Raw genomic sequence first — 14,843 nt, 5'->3', positions numbered from 1 at the left:
AACAATTATTGTAAACCCTGAAAGTATTCATAATGAAAAGTGGCATAGAAAGTAATAAAGTAAAAATCAATAAAATGCATCTTCCCCATTTGCACAGAGACCACTTACTATTCATTGACACATTCAGCTTAACAGTTGATCACTACTGAGAAAGTGCTGCTCCCTTGCTTTCTTCACCTCTTCCCACCAACACACTACTACTTTTGTTCTCTAGCCCTTTGTGCTGATATGTTTACCCCTTAGCACAGAGCTTTCCAGACGATGTGTCGTGACACACCTGCAGTGTGTAGGTGTGTCGCGCAAACACTCCCCCCGCTCCTTCCAGGACTGGAAAGCGGTTAGTTTAATCCCTGGTTTGCTAGTAAAACTGAATTACTGTGTCTCCAAAAGGTGTAAAACTGAATTACTGTGTCATGAAATGATGCATGTCTAAAAGTGTGTCACCAACATGAAAAGTTTGGAAAGCTCTGCCTTAGCACTTGGAATGTTGCTGAATATTCTGTAATACCACAGGAGCTCAACCAATGGCTAGGAAGGTGCATGGGCATCCAAACACACCCCCCCCAAGTACATTTACTGTGCTTGCACTGCATTGCAGTGACATTCTTTCAAATACCGTATTTTTCGTCCCATAGTTTTTTTGGGGGGGGGAATAAAGGAAAAAAAAATTCCCTTTATTTCCCCCCCAAAACCAGGTCGGGGAAACCGAACCAGGTTGAGGAACAGTGGGATGGCGGCGCTGCGCCTCCTTGCTGTCCCCCGATCTTGTGGGGCGCGCCGGGCGGCAGGCTGCTATCCGCAACGTGGGGAGCCCTGCGGGGAGCAGAGCGCCCGGCGCTTCGGGAACACATCCGCAGCCTAGGTAGCCCTGTGGGAGTTCCCGCAGGGCTCCAACATGCTGCGGATGTCTGCCCGGTGCGAGGGGCGCTCTCCTTCAGGGTGCCCCTCGCGCCGGCAGCAGGCTGCTATCTGCAGCGTAGGGAGCCCTGCGCGAACTCCCGCAGGACTGCCTAGGCTGTGGATGTGTTCCCGAAGCGCCGGGCGCCCTGCTTTCAGCGCGCCCGGCGCTCCGGGAAGCAGGCTGCTATCCGCAGCCTAGACAGCCCTGCGGGAACTCCCGCAGGGCTGCCTAGGCTGCGGGTGTGTTCCTGAAGCCTGGAGAGCAAGATGGGTCGGTGCGCACCGACCCCTCTCGCTCTCCAAGCTTCAGCGAAAGCCTGCATTCGCCTCATAGGACGCACCCAGATTTCCCCTTCATTTTTGGAGGGGGAAAAGTGCGTCCTATAGGGCAAAAAATACGGTAGTTACTTAGGGAAACTGTCTAATCTGCCTTAGTCACCAATTTGGGATGCTTGCTTATAAGTAAATGCGCTTTTGGGGAAAGTGCAGAAACTGAAGAAAGCCCCCTTTTCTCATGAAGATCGCCTTATGTAGTGGTCTTCCTTATTTGACAGTCATTTTTGGCAGTCTCTGGTGTAATGCTTACTCCCTGGTGTTAAAATCTTATAGATCTGTGGGTGCTAAATGCTTGGGTTTAATAAATGTTGGAATTTAATTAGAACTGGCATGTTAGAGCCAAGAAATAGCCAGACCCAAGTGTATATTAGAGGTACTAAGAGATAGTACATTACTAAGAGGTGGTAGACCCACTGATAAACCTGTTATTAGTGCATGTAAAAGCTAGTTAAGTAGGCACACTTCCTGGGTTGTGTATTGGTCATGTAATCCTGCCAAATCAACAAGTGCTTATGAAGTCAGGCACACTTCTTTGTGAGATGACAGCCTGTGAGGATCAAAGGGAAAAGGTGTTAGAATGCAAATGAATGAAGTCCTCCCTCCCTCTGTAGCTAATGGGGCTTAGTTTAGGGAAGGGGGGTTGGAAGTGATGTAACCAGGAAGCAAAGAGGAACAGTTGAGCTGGGATGTGCCCTGCAAGGTAGAGGATGCTGGTGCTGCTACTATGGAATAAGCTGGCATGTTTTGGGGTGCTTCTGCTGTGAGCTCCTCCATTGAAAGCTTCAGGTTGTATATATGTATAAATAAACCATATATCATAAAGATACTGTAGCCTCCGCTGTGCCTAATTTTCTGAAAGAAAGACAAACTCTTGTTAAGTGCTAAGACCCCTGGAATCTCGCACACTGCTCAGCAGAGATTCAGGTGGCCCGTAAGAATATTTTGCTTGCAACAAAGCTGAGCATGTTAATTTTGATGTAGAAGCTAGATGTGACATAGAAATACTAGTAAGTTGTAGGATAGGATTGTTTTCATTTGTTTTTGTTAGGAGGTTAGTGGCCTTTGTTAACACAGGCTCTGAATTACTTGTCTTGTGCATCAGGGAGCAAATTCACTGAAAGTATATACAGTATCGTAGTGAAATTTTGCAGGTAGTATTTATTGCCTGATGTCATGCTGCACACACCATATGGAGCAAACCCTTCCCACTTCAGTCTCTATATCCATACAAGACTTGGCACCATGCACCAATGACATACACTTGGAGATCCATTTGGGGCAGGAAATTGTCCCATTTAGTTACTGATTGCTGTTGGTTGCTTGGCTTTCTAGCTAGCAGATGAACAATAAGCTCTAATGGAAGAGTAGGAAAGTCTTTTCTCTGCTGTCCCATGTCCATATTGTAAAAGTTATTTTGTGAGGAGTTTCTGTGAGGTTGAAGGCTCCGTTCTCACTCTTCACACCAAACCCTTCATAGCAGGTTGGGGAGAAAATGGTTGGGGCAATGAGGAAGGTTCTGCTTGGGGATTGTTCTCCTTGCTATTTCCAGTGTTGCCCTGTCATCATTCACCAACTATATAGGGTGGAATTGCAGGGTATTGGCTTGAAGGTTGGTCTTGGCAACCAGTTGCGCAGCAGAAGCCACTATCGTATCCGCATTCCACAGGGAAAAACAACAAAGTGTCTTGTGGCACCTTAAAGACTAACAGAGTTAATGCAGCAGAAGCGCTTGTGAACTAGAGCCCACTTCATTAGGAACATGGAGAAGCATAAATTGTTCTTCTTGGCTGCCATGGATGCATGGCTACAGAGAAAACAACAGCTGTAAATAGCAGAGCGAAGAAGTTGGTAAATGCAGATCTGTGACACTTCTGTGCAAAGCACAGATACATAAAAGATAAGGACAGTGACCATTTACAGCAGCAGTAAATGAGCAGGGACAGGTTTGTTAATGAATTGTAGTTCAGCAAAAGGTGCCTTCTTTTAAATGAGTTTTGTTGTTGCTGAAGACTGTTGCCTTTCTGATATCAGATTTTGTCCATTTATTCATTTGTGTAGAGTAGAGGCAGGGAACCTTGTGTCCAGGGAACATATGTGGCCTCCTAGACCAGGGGTGAACCTAGGGGCCTCAAATTTCAGTGGTGCGCTGTGCGATGCCAAAATCCGTCACTTCCCCCTTCTCACCTTCTATTCTACATCATAGTTACGGTGAGATCTGCCTCTGCCCAGACCTTGCCCTCTTCACTGCTCCTGCTCCCTGCCCCCATCAAATACTTTTGTCTGGCTGAAATGTGTCCTTCAACTGTGATAATGCCTCTTGCTTGCCTGGAGGATGGAGGGATTGGAGCAGGGGGGTCAAAAGCACTGACTTTTGCATGACTGGAATGTGGCCTTCTGTACATAGGTAAAAGGGACACCCATTTCTCCGCCCACTTTGCCTCTGGCCCTATCCACCACTGGCATGTGGCCCCCAGAAGATTGTCCATGAGGAAATGTGACTCTCCCATGGTATAGAGCATGGGTAGGCAAACTAAGGCTTGGGGGCTGGATCCAGCCCAATCGCCTTCTAAATCCGGCCCATAGACAGTCCGGGAATCAGCGTGTTTTTACATGAGTAGAATGTGTCCTTTTATTTAAAATGCATCTCTGGGTTATTTGTGGGGCCTGCCTATTGTTTGTTTTTACATGAGTGGAATGTGTGCTTTTATTTAAAATACATCTCTGGGTTATTTGTGAGGCATAGGAATTTGTTCATATATATTTTTTCAAAATATAGTGCGGCCCCCCACAAGGTCTGAGGGACAGTGGACCAGCCCCCTGCTGAAAAAGTTTGCTGACCCCTGGTATAGAGACCGGTCTGTCTGACCTACAAATTTCTACCCCAAAAAGTCTGCTATATGTTATGTTTGTCACTGTATCTACCCAGGCAGTACAATTTCAGGTTATCATTGCTTTTTTTTCTAGAAAAATAGGTGCCGGTACTCACCATGAAGTTGTTAGAGTAAGTGCCACACTTTTTAACAACAAAAAAGAGGTGCCAGTACTATTTACCCTTAAGTACTCCCTGAAAGAAAGCAATGCTAATAATATTGACCACATAATTTCAGACTTGCTTCACTTGCTTATCCTCTAATCACCTATCCTACCTTTTTTATTGTTTGCATAGGGCAGACAACTCAGTCCCTGCTCTAAAGAATAAAAAGTCACAAATCTGACATCAAAATTGGCAACATTCAGAAACCACCTGGAGAATATTCTTCTACTTTCCTAAAAAGTCATTCCATATCAAATCAAAGGCTCCCCTGTGGATTTGTAGATTAGAATTTGTCATCAAATCTGATATTTTTAGATCTTAATAGGAACCATGGATTTCTTGCCCACTATAGCACTGCATTTGAGCTTTGCACATAAAAGTCATAGGCCTTCTGGCCCTTTTGCATTTCATAGCCTTTTAGTCTCCCTGTTTACATTTCTGCTGCTTTTTGCATATCCTTCATCTTTGGCAATCACTCGTAGCTGCGTAAGATTATCTTCCATGAACATGGTCTTAACACTGAGTCCGTAAGTGACTGTGGAGACCAATTCTGGATCCACATGTCCTTCCACATTGGGGACATAGATTTCCAGGTGAGAGTTGATCATGGTGAGGGTTTGCCAAATGTGCCTTCCTCTTAGCATGTTTCTCCCTTTCATCCAAAGTCCATGGCAGCTTTGGTAAAGGCTGTTCTCCAATTGGAGCACTCATAGGCCAGTGTTTCCCGATTGTTGGTGTTTATCCTACATTTTTTAAGATTTGCCTTGAGTGAGTCTTTAAACCTCTTTTGTTGACCACCTAAAGTTCAGAATAAAGTAGTTGCTTTGGAAGATGATAATCAGGCATCCAAACAACATGACCAGTCCAACGAAGTTGATGTTGAAGAATCATTGCTTCAACACTGGTGATCTTTGCTTCTTCCTATGCCAACTATGGATTGTGCTTTATGCATCTAGTCCACAAAAGTTCAAGTTACAGTCAGTTGTTAATGTGCCACGAAATTCTGTGTTGCATTTGCTGCATCAGTCCAACTCTGCTACCCTTCTGGAATATCACAGTGAGTATGTGAAAAAGTTTTCAGCATCCCACCTGCCTGTTGTTGTTGTTGTTTTATAACAAATAAACATTTCAACAATAATTTAACATTTCAAACCTCGACTTCCCTCCCCCTCTTCCTGCGGTTCCAAAAATTTATGTTCATCTTTACCTGTATATCCCAATTATCTCTAGTTATTCTTTTCTTCATCTATTTTCACATATGTTTTAGAAACAGCAAGTTTTTACAGTAATCCTGCTAATGTCTTAATATGTTACACGGAAAGGGGGACGTTAGGATATTTCCGTTCCACCTTAAAAAGGGGACAGGCTGTTGTGAGTCACAGCCTACGTATTTCCTGCTCACAGGAAGTTTCTTTTTATATATGCTTTCGTTTTCTCTCTGTGCCTGAGACATCGAAGCAGGCAGTCATGTTTTCTCTTTGTTCTGACCAGCGCTGAATAAAGTTATAAATAATGCTCTCCGGAGTGCGTCTTTCGCTGTACGAACTCTGCTGATAGAGCGTGCACGAGCTCTGGAATGTGGCAAGCTATTTCTGAGGCTTTGTGTCGCTAATTGACTGATACTGTATCTACGGGAGATCGATGGATCGTCCGGAATCGACGTGGGGGCCATGATGGCTTTTGTCTCCCTGGCAGTATCCCAACATGTATCACTGAAGATTTCACTTGTTCATCTTTTGTCTCCCATACCAATAACATCTTATACATTTTAGACACTACATTTTAGACATTTTAGACACTAGCATTACAGTCTAGTAGGTCTCTCTCTAATTGACATATTTGTCCCCCAAACCACCATTTCATATCTTTTAAAAATACTTCATTCAAATGATGATATTGTATCCATGTTGTTAACATTTCTGAAAAATCCTTAAATCCTTTAAATTTGAATTCTCCATCTTCCTTTCTTTAATTTTTTTTATAATTTACTACGTTTTCCACTATATTCTTCTTCTTCACCTCTATGGCTTCCAGTGGTGAAAGTCAAAGTGGTGTTTTTGGCTGCAATAAATTTTTTATTTGTCCCATACTCTATACAAATGTTTCCTTATTACAGTTGTACTTTGGTTCTCGGACGAAATCCATTCCGGAAGTCCATTCGACTTCCGAAAATGTTTGAAACCCAAGGTGCAGCTTCCAGTTGGCTGCAGGTGCTTCCTGCACTCAGTCAGAAGCCACGTCAGACATTTGGCTTCCAAAAAACATTTGCAAAGCAGAACACTCACTTCCAGGTTTGCAGCGTTTGGAAGCCAAAACGTTCAAGTCACAGGGTGTTCGAAAACCAAGGTACAACTGTATTTGATTTGTAAATTCTTTATGTGGTTTCACCTTTTCATATCACAAATATGTGTACCAGCCAAATATATTATCATCCCCTTCCAAGTCTAAAATATGTGGATTCTTCAGGGACAAACATTCCTTCAACCACCACAGACAGGAAGCTTCGTAATATAATCTCATGTACGGCAGGGGAAAACCTCCTCTCTCTTTCACATCTATCAATATTTCATATTTTATTCTTGGTTTCTCCCCTTGCCAGATATATTTAGAAATATATTTTTGCTATTTATTGAAACAATCTGTCTTGCCGATCACCACTACTGTTTGAAACAAAAATACCATCCTTGGTAATACATTCATTTTTATGGTCAACAAAGTTACATTTTATTCTTTGCGCCAAAACTTCTAAAACTAATATAAACAATAAAGGTGACAGTGGGCAGCCTTGTCTAGTTCCTTTGGTTATTTTGCAGTTCTCCGTTAACACCTGCCTGCTACTGTTAACTGGCTGGAAGCTTCCCATTGCTGAGAATCAACTTTGCATCTACAGACTAGTTTTGTAACAGTGAATGGGTGCCAATCACAATTACATTATTAGGTAAGCTTGGCAGTTTCAAAGTGTTTAGCTTAGCTTACTGAATACAAAAGGTAAAATAGGTAAAATGGACACGGGTGGTGCTGTGGTCTAAACCACTGAACTTCTTGGGCTTGCTGATCAGAAGGTCGGCAGTTCAAATCCGCCCAGTGGGGTGAGCAGCTCCAGTTGCTCTGTCCCAGCTTCTGCAGCTTCTGTCAACCTAGCCGTTTGAAAACATACCAGTGCAAGTAAAGAAATAGGTACTGCTGTGGCAGAAAGGTAAATGGTGTTTCTGTGCACTCTGGCACTCGTCACAGTCCTCCATGCACCCATAGCATTTAGTCATGCTGGCCACATGATCCAGAAAGCTGTCTGTGGACAAACACCGGCTCTCTCAGGCTGAAGCAAGATGAGCGCCACACCCCATAGTCACCTTTGACTGGACTTAACCGTCCAGGAGTCCTTTGCCGTTGCCTGACTAAATACAAGTAAAACTGGGGAACCTATGGTCCTCTGGCTGTTGTTGGACTCCAGCTCCCATCAACTCCAGCCAGCAGGGGCAATTGTCAGGAACTATGGGAGTTGTAGTCCAGCAACATCTGGTTGCTCATCTTTGTTCTAGGGCATGAGAAAATTTCCTGATGCAAATTCCTTTATTTGAATTTGCTTAATTTGCAAATAAGTAAATTCAGAATTTCCCAAAAACTGACATCACTTTCTCTCCTCCCCCCCCCCAATAAACTGAGTTCTTATTTCTCATTTATCCTGTCCTTCATGAGCTCTGTCGCCCTTGTCTGCTTTGCCTGAAGGTCACTCACTTCGTGTGTGTGTTTCTCTAACATACTGTATATTGTGTGGGAATGCAGACGTAATCTTGACACCTCCCAGTAACCTATGATATCTCTGTGTTGCTTCATTCATTTTTCATGGAAAGATAAGGCAAGAGAGAGAATGAGGCAGGTAGAAAGACGGAATATAAGAAATGCAAGTGTGGGGGAGGCTGTGTCCTCCGCTTGAGGCTACTTGTTGCATTTCTCCCCCTCCTCCAGTGCTCTGAGGTTGACCTGTGGGTGCTGTGGTTTGTGGGTTTGTGTTCAACTCTAGTATTCTTTGTTGCTTGTTTTTCTCTCAGTGCCAAGTGCTAGACTGCCAGCCCCAGTGAAGCTGCTTTGGTCAATGACAGCATGCAGGGGGTGGGCAGCTTGGGTGAGTAAACAGAGGCTTCTTGATGGCCAGTGAACTCATCTCATGACAGCCGGCTTGTGGCTGCTCCAGGGAAAAGCAGTGGTTAGCCATTCCCAGAGGAGCGGCTCTGTTTTCCTGCTGTTGATGGTTTGCTCTCGGTGCCCGTCTAACGTATAAACTTTAATGGCCAGTTTAAATGGTTCCTGCCATGGGCACTTTGGTGCCAGATTTAGTGTTTTAATTTGGAAACTTTCTCCCTTTGTGGTCATGCAGAGGAAAAGGTCTTAGGCCGCTTGGGGCCAGTCATGAGGATTTGTGGGTGCTGAGGAGACAGCACCTCCGGCTGCTTATGACGTTGGATGGGGTGGCTGGGTTGGAGCAAGAGCCAGGCCAGGAAATTCTTGATCATTGTCATTCCCCACCCCCACCCTCTACTCCTGTACATATTGAGGGTGTCCACCTCCCACTGCATCATTTGGGTGGAGAGCCTCGCAGGGGAGCCCTGCATTGTCACACATGAATCATGTGGGCTATTTTGTCTCAGCTATAACTTTCAGTGTATGTATTTATGTGTATGTGGACACATATATCTTAAACCATTACTGTCTGTGTTGATGGACCACATTTTCTTATAGCTGAGAGGGTACTGGACATCCTCATCCCTATTTTGGATACCTGAGATTATAGAACTGTCGAAATGGTAAGGAGTTTAGTCCAAACCCCATGCATAGAAGCTGGATGTTCCATAAGCAAAAATACGTCCATACCCCTATTACATTTGGCTAAGATCATTCATATTTAATGGTAGTTCAGGAAGATGGTATGAGTGAACAAGGTATGCCATGCCAAAAGCTTTTACATGGCAAGAAATAACTTCAGTAAAACAGACCCAGATGTCTTCAGCAGCTTTCAGTCTCCACTGGAGGCAAAGAAACAAATTACTCCTTTCAAGACTAGAGGACAGTAACCTTTTCGATCAAAAATCTACAGTGGCAACCAGTAATAACCCAATTCCACAATTAATTTTCATATTCACATGCAATTAACTTAATTTGGACATCATGAGCTGTGGCTTGTGCACACTGTTCTCATTCGATCCTCTAGTCTCTTTAAGGAAGGCTCCTCTCTGGGAATCTGCAGAATGTGAGGACTAACCTCTTATTTCTGCCATGTCTCTGTTTTGCTCACATCAGTGATGTAGTGGTACATTCATAAATGTAGGTACTCATCAGTCTCCATAGTACTGTATTATTCGCCCCATAGGACGCACTTTTTCCCCTCCAAAAATGAAGGGGAAATGTGTGTGCGTCCTATGGGGCGAATGCAGGCTTTTGCTGAAGCCTGGAGAGCGAGAGGCATTGGTGCACACCGACCCCTCTCGCTCTCCAGGCTTCAGGAAGCTATCCGCAAGCCTTGCAAGCCCGGCGGGAGTTCCCGCGGGCTCACAAGGCTTGCGGGCAGCAGCCTGCAGCCCCGGCGAGTGTCCGCAAGCCTTGCGCGCCCGGCATGAGGTCCCGCCGAGCGCACGAGGCTTGGGGTGGCAGCGTGTCGCCCGAAGCATGGGGAGCCCTCCAGAGGGCTCCCCGTGCTTCGGGCGAGTGTCCGCAAGCCTTGCGTGCCCGGCAGGAGGTCCCGCCAAGTGCGCGAGGCTTGGGGCGGCAGCGTGTCGCCCGAAGCACGGGGAGCCCTCCGGAGGGTTCCCCGTGCTTCGGGCAGGTGTGCGCAAGGCTTGGGGCAGCAGCCGCGGCGGGGGGGGAATAATTTTTTTTAATTCATTTCCCCCCCCAAAAAAACCCGAGGTGCGTCCTATGGGCCGGTGCACCCTATAGGACGAAAAATACGGTATGTTCCCAAGTAGAGTGTATAGACACCCCCCACCCCTAGGGGAGTCCTAAAACACAGGCAGCTGTGTTGTTCCAGAGAGAGAGAGAGAGAGAGAGAAGGGGAAGGGAGGGAGAAGCAGTATATAACATAATACTTGTTTTATTAGGATCAGGATACCAGCAATCCTATGCATCCCGGGAGTAAGCTTCATGGAACTAATTGGTGCTTATTTGTGACTTCATAGTTCAGATGATTATTATTTTTAAAGAGCTTTAATACAACAGATCTTCAGCTAGCAGAAATGCAACCTTTAGCTTTTTATTATAAATGTGACCAATCTTGCAAAGGGGTGTTGCCACTTCAACTGCTGGCATAAAGTAGGAACTCCATCAAATTAAAGGAAAGAAGTACCTAGCCTTTGCTTTGTTATTTTCCTTATTCTCTGACTTTCTCCATGATAATCTGTCACAAGCAAACTTGAAAGTTTTATTCCCTTGTCAGAGCAAGGAAGATTTGCCAATTACTATAGTGCTCTAGGAGATGATGTCATTATTCCTGCTCTGACAAAAAGTCATAGTTGCATTTCCCTTCCATTTCCCCTCATCTACATCACTGGTGCACAAAGTGAAAATTTGCTAGTTCTGGTCTGGTTCTGTTAAAAAATACTTCTCCTTCACTCAAGGCTGAGCTGCTCCACCACAAAAAGGATACCCCAAAATATGTTGGTTTATATTTGCTATTTTGTTTTGTTCACTTCTGCATGTTTCAGGAGCTTCTCACCCCTATTCCCATGAGCCTGAGTTTGCTACTTATGTGGTGGAAGCTTGTTTCACCCTGAGCCATATATCACTTACTCCTTTCCAGGTTGGCTCAAGGCTATACCCACTGTGCACATATTAGTCGAGTTCTCACCTTATGGCCACACAATGAAGTTGTGGGCAGGACCATCAAGCATAATCCGCCCCATGTGTTCATTTAATGTGTGAGTGTGAAAGGAGGAACAGAGTTTTGATGTGTTGGTGTCTGATGTGTTTGTGATAGTGATAGTGCTATGGTGTAGGTAGTTGGGCATGGGAAGAGAAGGAGGTGTGACTTCTACCAGGGTTGGGTTGGAGAAATGTCCCAGGGATTTGAAGCAGAGCCTTGGAAAAAGTTTCATATCAAGACAGCCCAAGAGGTCATTGTAGAAGCAAAAATCTAAATTGAGGAGTGTTGCTGAAGGGGGCTAGAACAATGGGAGAAGGAAGCAGCAAACAGGAGAGCTGGTGGCCAGATATAGGAAACCAGCAGACTGAAATAGCAGCATGCACAGATACCTAATTAGTGCCCAAGGAATCACACAGAGAAGACCAGAGTCTGGATGTTCCCAAGGCAAAGACCCAGATCTGACCCAGAAGCATTTTTTAGTTGAACTGAGTCAGGAGGAACCCATGAGCTGCATGGGGGTAGATGGATATGGATCCATGTTGGGTGGGACACAGGGAAGCAATACTTTCCTGCCTTCTTCAATTACACTTCTGCACAAATCAGTTTGATGGATTATGAGAACACTTTGGATGAAATATCAGGTGTACATACAGGTAGGCATTTAACCTCTTTAGATTCTCCCTAAAAATCTCAAAGTTGTTCTGAACCAGCTGTTGGTTCATGTCACTCCCTTTTAGTATCCTAGGCTTGTCCAGCAGCAGCTGTCTATGGTGGGATAAACTGCCAAGGGGTGGGGGAGATTATCTGGCAGAAGGCTGTGCCACAATGGTTGAGGGAAAACCCAGGGTGGGCACCAGGATCTCTATTTATAGAGCTCCCATCTTGAGAGGCAGAGGAGTGGCCATGCTTTCATACCATTCTCCTTTCAAGTGGTTGGCATGTTCCTTCCACATCAACCATTTGTACAGCTGCTTCCCTTGGGGGAAGGGGGGATGGAGTGGGGTGTGGCTGGAAGGGAAAATGGTTCTGTTCTTAGCCATTCTTAGGGATGGAGAGAATTGGATGCTTTCTCTGAGCTGTCGGCATTTCACTGGCACACAGTAGCATGAGGCTGTATCCTCCTGTGGTACACACACCCAGCATGAATTTTGCTAAAGCTGCTAGAAAAACTGAGAAAGCTTTACTTAATTTGAGACCACAAATAAACTGTAATTGTGTAATGTTCTGCCATGCTCTTGATGGGAATGAAGTATTCTTAGATGCAATGAGGTGTACGGGTGAAATGCTTAGTATAATAGCTACAAGTTCAACTGGTGTGAACCTTTTGGAACCCCAGGCCCTTCTTTGCCCCACTTCTCCCACACACAACTGTAAACCAGCTCTCAGACCCTAACTGCACCAAGCTGAAAGCTAGTTCCTCTGGACAGTTAACAACCTTGCATCTGTTCTCTAGGGGATTACAGAAGTGCTTATCCCCAAACCACAACCTTTCAAGGTGCATCAGACTTGGGAAAATTGCTGCCTCTGTTGAGCAGCTCGTCTCCAGTACACTAGTAAGGTGTATTTTGTCCCCCAAAATACAGACTCTTTTACAAGCCGGAGTCCAAATATGTTTGTGCAGATAATAATAACTGCTATGTGTCTCGCTGTGGAGTTAAGATTAAGAAAGCGGATTTGCAGCACAATTTTGTATAGTCTACCTATGAACATCAATATGTGAATATTGTTGTGAATTATGTTGTGAACCATCCTGAGATCTACAGATGAAGGGCGGTATGCAAATTTAATAGATAAAATAACAATAAGACTGCCTATAGTTCTCTTTCAAAGTCCTCAGCACAAGCAGAGGAGTCAAGTGTTGCTGTGCCTTGTGGGTAGTTGTGGGGAAGGGGTGTGGATTGGGGGAATGGCAGTGGTAAATAAGTGTTGCATTCACAGCTGATTGGTGATTCAGCAGTGAGGCAATGTGGCCAAGTGACTAAAGGTTTTTCCGCATTTCTAAAGGTTGCATGGCTGAACCTTATTTAGTCAGGATTCATGTTATAACAAGCTTTGGCTAATTCATCTCTGTAAGACTGTGCCAATCTTCATATATTCCAAGTATTAGGAATATTTAATACTTAAGGTGCACGTAAGTTTTTATTTATCAAATTTCAATCCCACATCTTCATCTAAGTAATAAAAACCACAGTCAGCCGCAAAAACTATAATCAATAAAGCAATAGACAGCAAATGCAGATAAAATAAGCAGCAACAGGAACTCATATTAGAAGAAGCAGAAATCCGCCAATATGTTTTAAGCTCTTCCTAAAAAACAAACAAGGGGTGCAGGTGGCGCTATGGTCTAAACTACAGAGTCTAGGGCTTACTGATCGGAAGGTCGACAGTTCGTTGTTCGGTCCCAGCTCCTGCCCACCTAGCAGTTCAAAAGCATGTCAAGTGCAAGTAGATAAATAGGTACCGCTCCGGCAGGAAGGTAAACGGCATTTCCGTGCACTACTCTGGTTCACCAGAAGCAGCTTGGTCATGCTGGCCACATGACCTGGAAGCTGTCTGCGGACAAACACCGGCTCCCTCGGCCTATAGAGCGAGATGAGTGCACAACACCCAACTGGACCTAACAGTCAGGGGTACCTTTACCTTTACCTTTAAAAAACTAACATCAAAGGCTTTGTTCTTCATTAACACTCACCCCACTTCAGAAGGTGGGTATCATCTAAGCATGTCCTCTGAAGATGATTTTAAAGGCTGGGCAGGCTTGTGTGGGAGCAGGTGTGGGTCTTTCAACTATCCAAGTCCTCTTATTTGTGGGATGGTGTAAGGAAAGAGGCTTTCTGGGAGATAGCAAATTTCTTCCAAGTAGCTGTGTCTGTTGCAACACTTTGAGTTGCTGATACTCAAGCTTTGGCACAAGGGAGCACAATGAGAAGAGTGCTGTTGTCATGTCCTGCTTGCAGGCTGCCCATAGGCATCAAGTTGACCACTATGCAAATAGGATCCTGAACTAGATGGGGCTTTGGTGTGATCCAGCAGGGTTGTTCTTATGTTTTAAGGCTCTGTGACCTGCCACATCTGTGCTTTGCAGGCTTGAAGCTTAGAGTTTTGTTAGAATTGCAGTATCTAGAAAAAACTTCTGTGTCTGCTGTGCTGACTACTTTCCCCCCATCTTGGGTTGCCTGACATTGTATTCTGCTCCTGGACCCTGAGTTTGGGCCCTGTCTTGTCTGTTCTTGTATCTGGTCCTAAGATCCAAGTTTAGTCTCTGTTTCCTTGCCAATCTTGGACTACTTTCTGTTGGACTACCTCCGCATCCTGATCTTGTCAGATGCCAGTAGCTTAGTTTGCACATAATACTAAACCAAGTTTAATGTTAATTTTAATCACAGTTAGTAAACCGAAGTTAAATCTAAGGCATCTGGCACACATCCTTTAAGCCTTGGTTTATTGAGCTCTCCCTCTTTCCTCCTTTAAAGGAGATACAAGCCAGGAAGATGCTCTTAACACAAAACTAGGTAGCTTTGCAGCAGTCTGGGTTCTTACATAACACTAAGCAATTGTTAACAATAAGATTTGTAAAGCAGTTACAGACCACGGCTGATGAATGACATGTAGTTAAGACATGTAGTTAGGCTGCTGGTTTGGATTCACACAAAACACTAAGCTATGGTTTTATAAGACATGGTTTAATAAGCCATGGTTTACATTATGTGTGAACCAGGC

General features: G+C 44.6%; 1 protein-coding gene and 1 long non-coding RNA gene across 4 annotated transcripts in view; one reads left to right on the top strand and one right to left on the bottom strand.

Moving 5' to 3' along the window:
• The window catches only part of NHEJ1 (non-homologous end joining factor 1), a 124,754-nt gene that overhangs the window by 67,351 nt on the left and 42,560 nt on the right, over nucleotides 1–14,843 (top strand). The gene's annotated exons all lie outside the window — the stretch shown is intronic.
• Nucleotides 1,019–14,843, bottom strand: part of LOC310708186 — a 98,484-nt gene continuing 84,659 nt past the window's right edge. The window contains exon 3 of the long non-coding RNA XR_014526896.1: nucleotides 1,019–1,783. This is a non-coding gene — a long non-coding RNA (uncharacterized lncRNA). The remainder of the gene's footprint in view (nucleotides 1,784–14,843) is intronic.

The sequence above is a fragment of the Podarcis liolepis genome, assembly GCF_965112155.1.
Source record: "Podarcis liolepis genome assembly, chromosome: 1".
In the NCBI taxonomy this organism is placed as follows: Eukaryota; Metazoa; Chordata; class Lepidosauria; order Squamata; family Lacertidae; genus Podarcis; species Podarcis liolepis.
The sequence above is the reverse complement of the archived record's forward strand: the minus strand, read 5'-3'. Positions and strand labels throughout refer to the sequence as shown.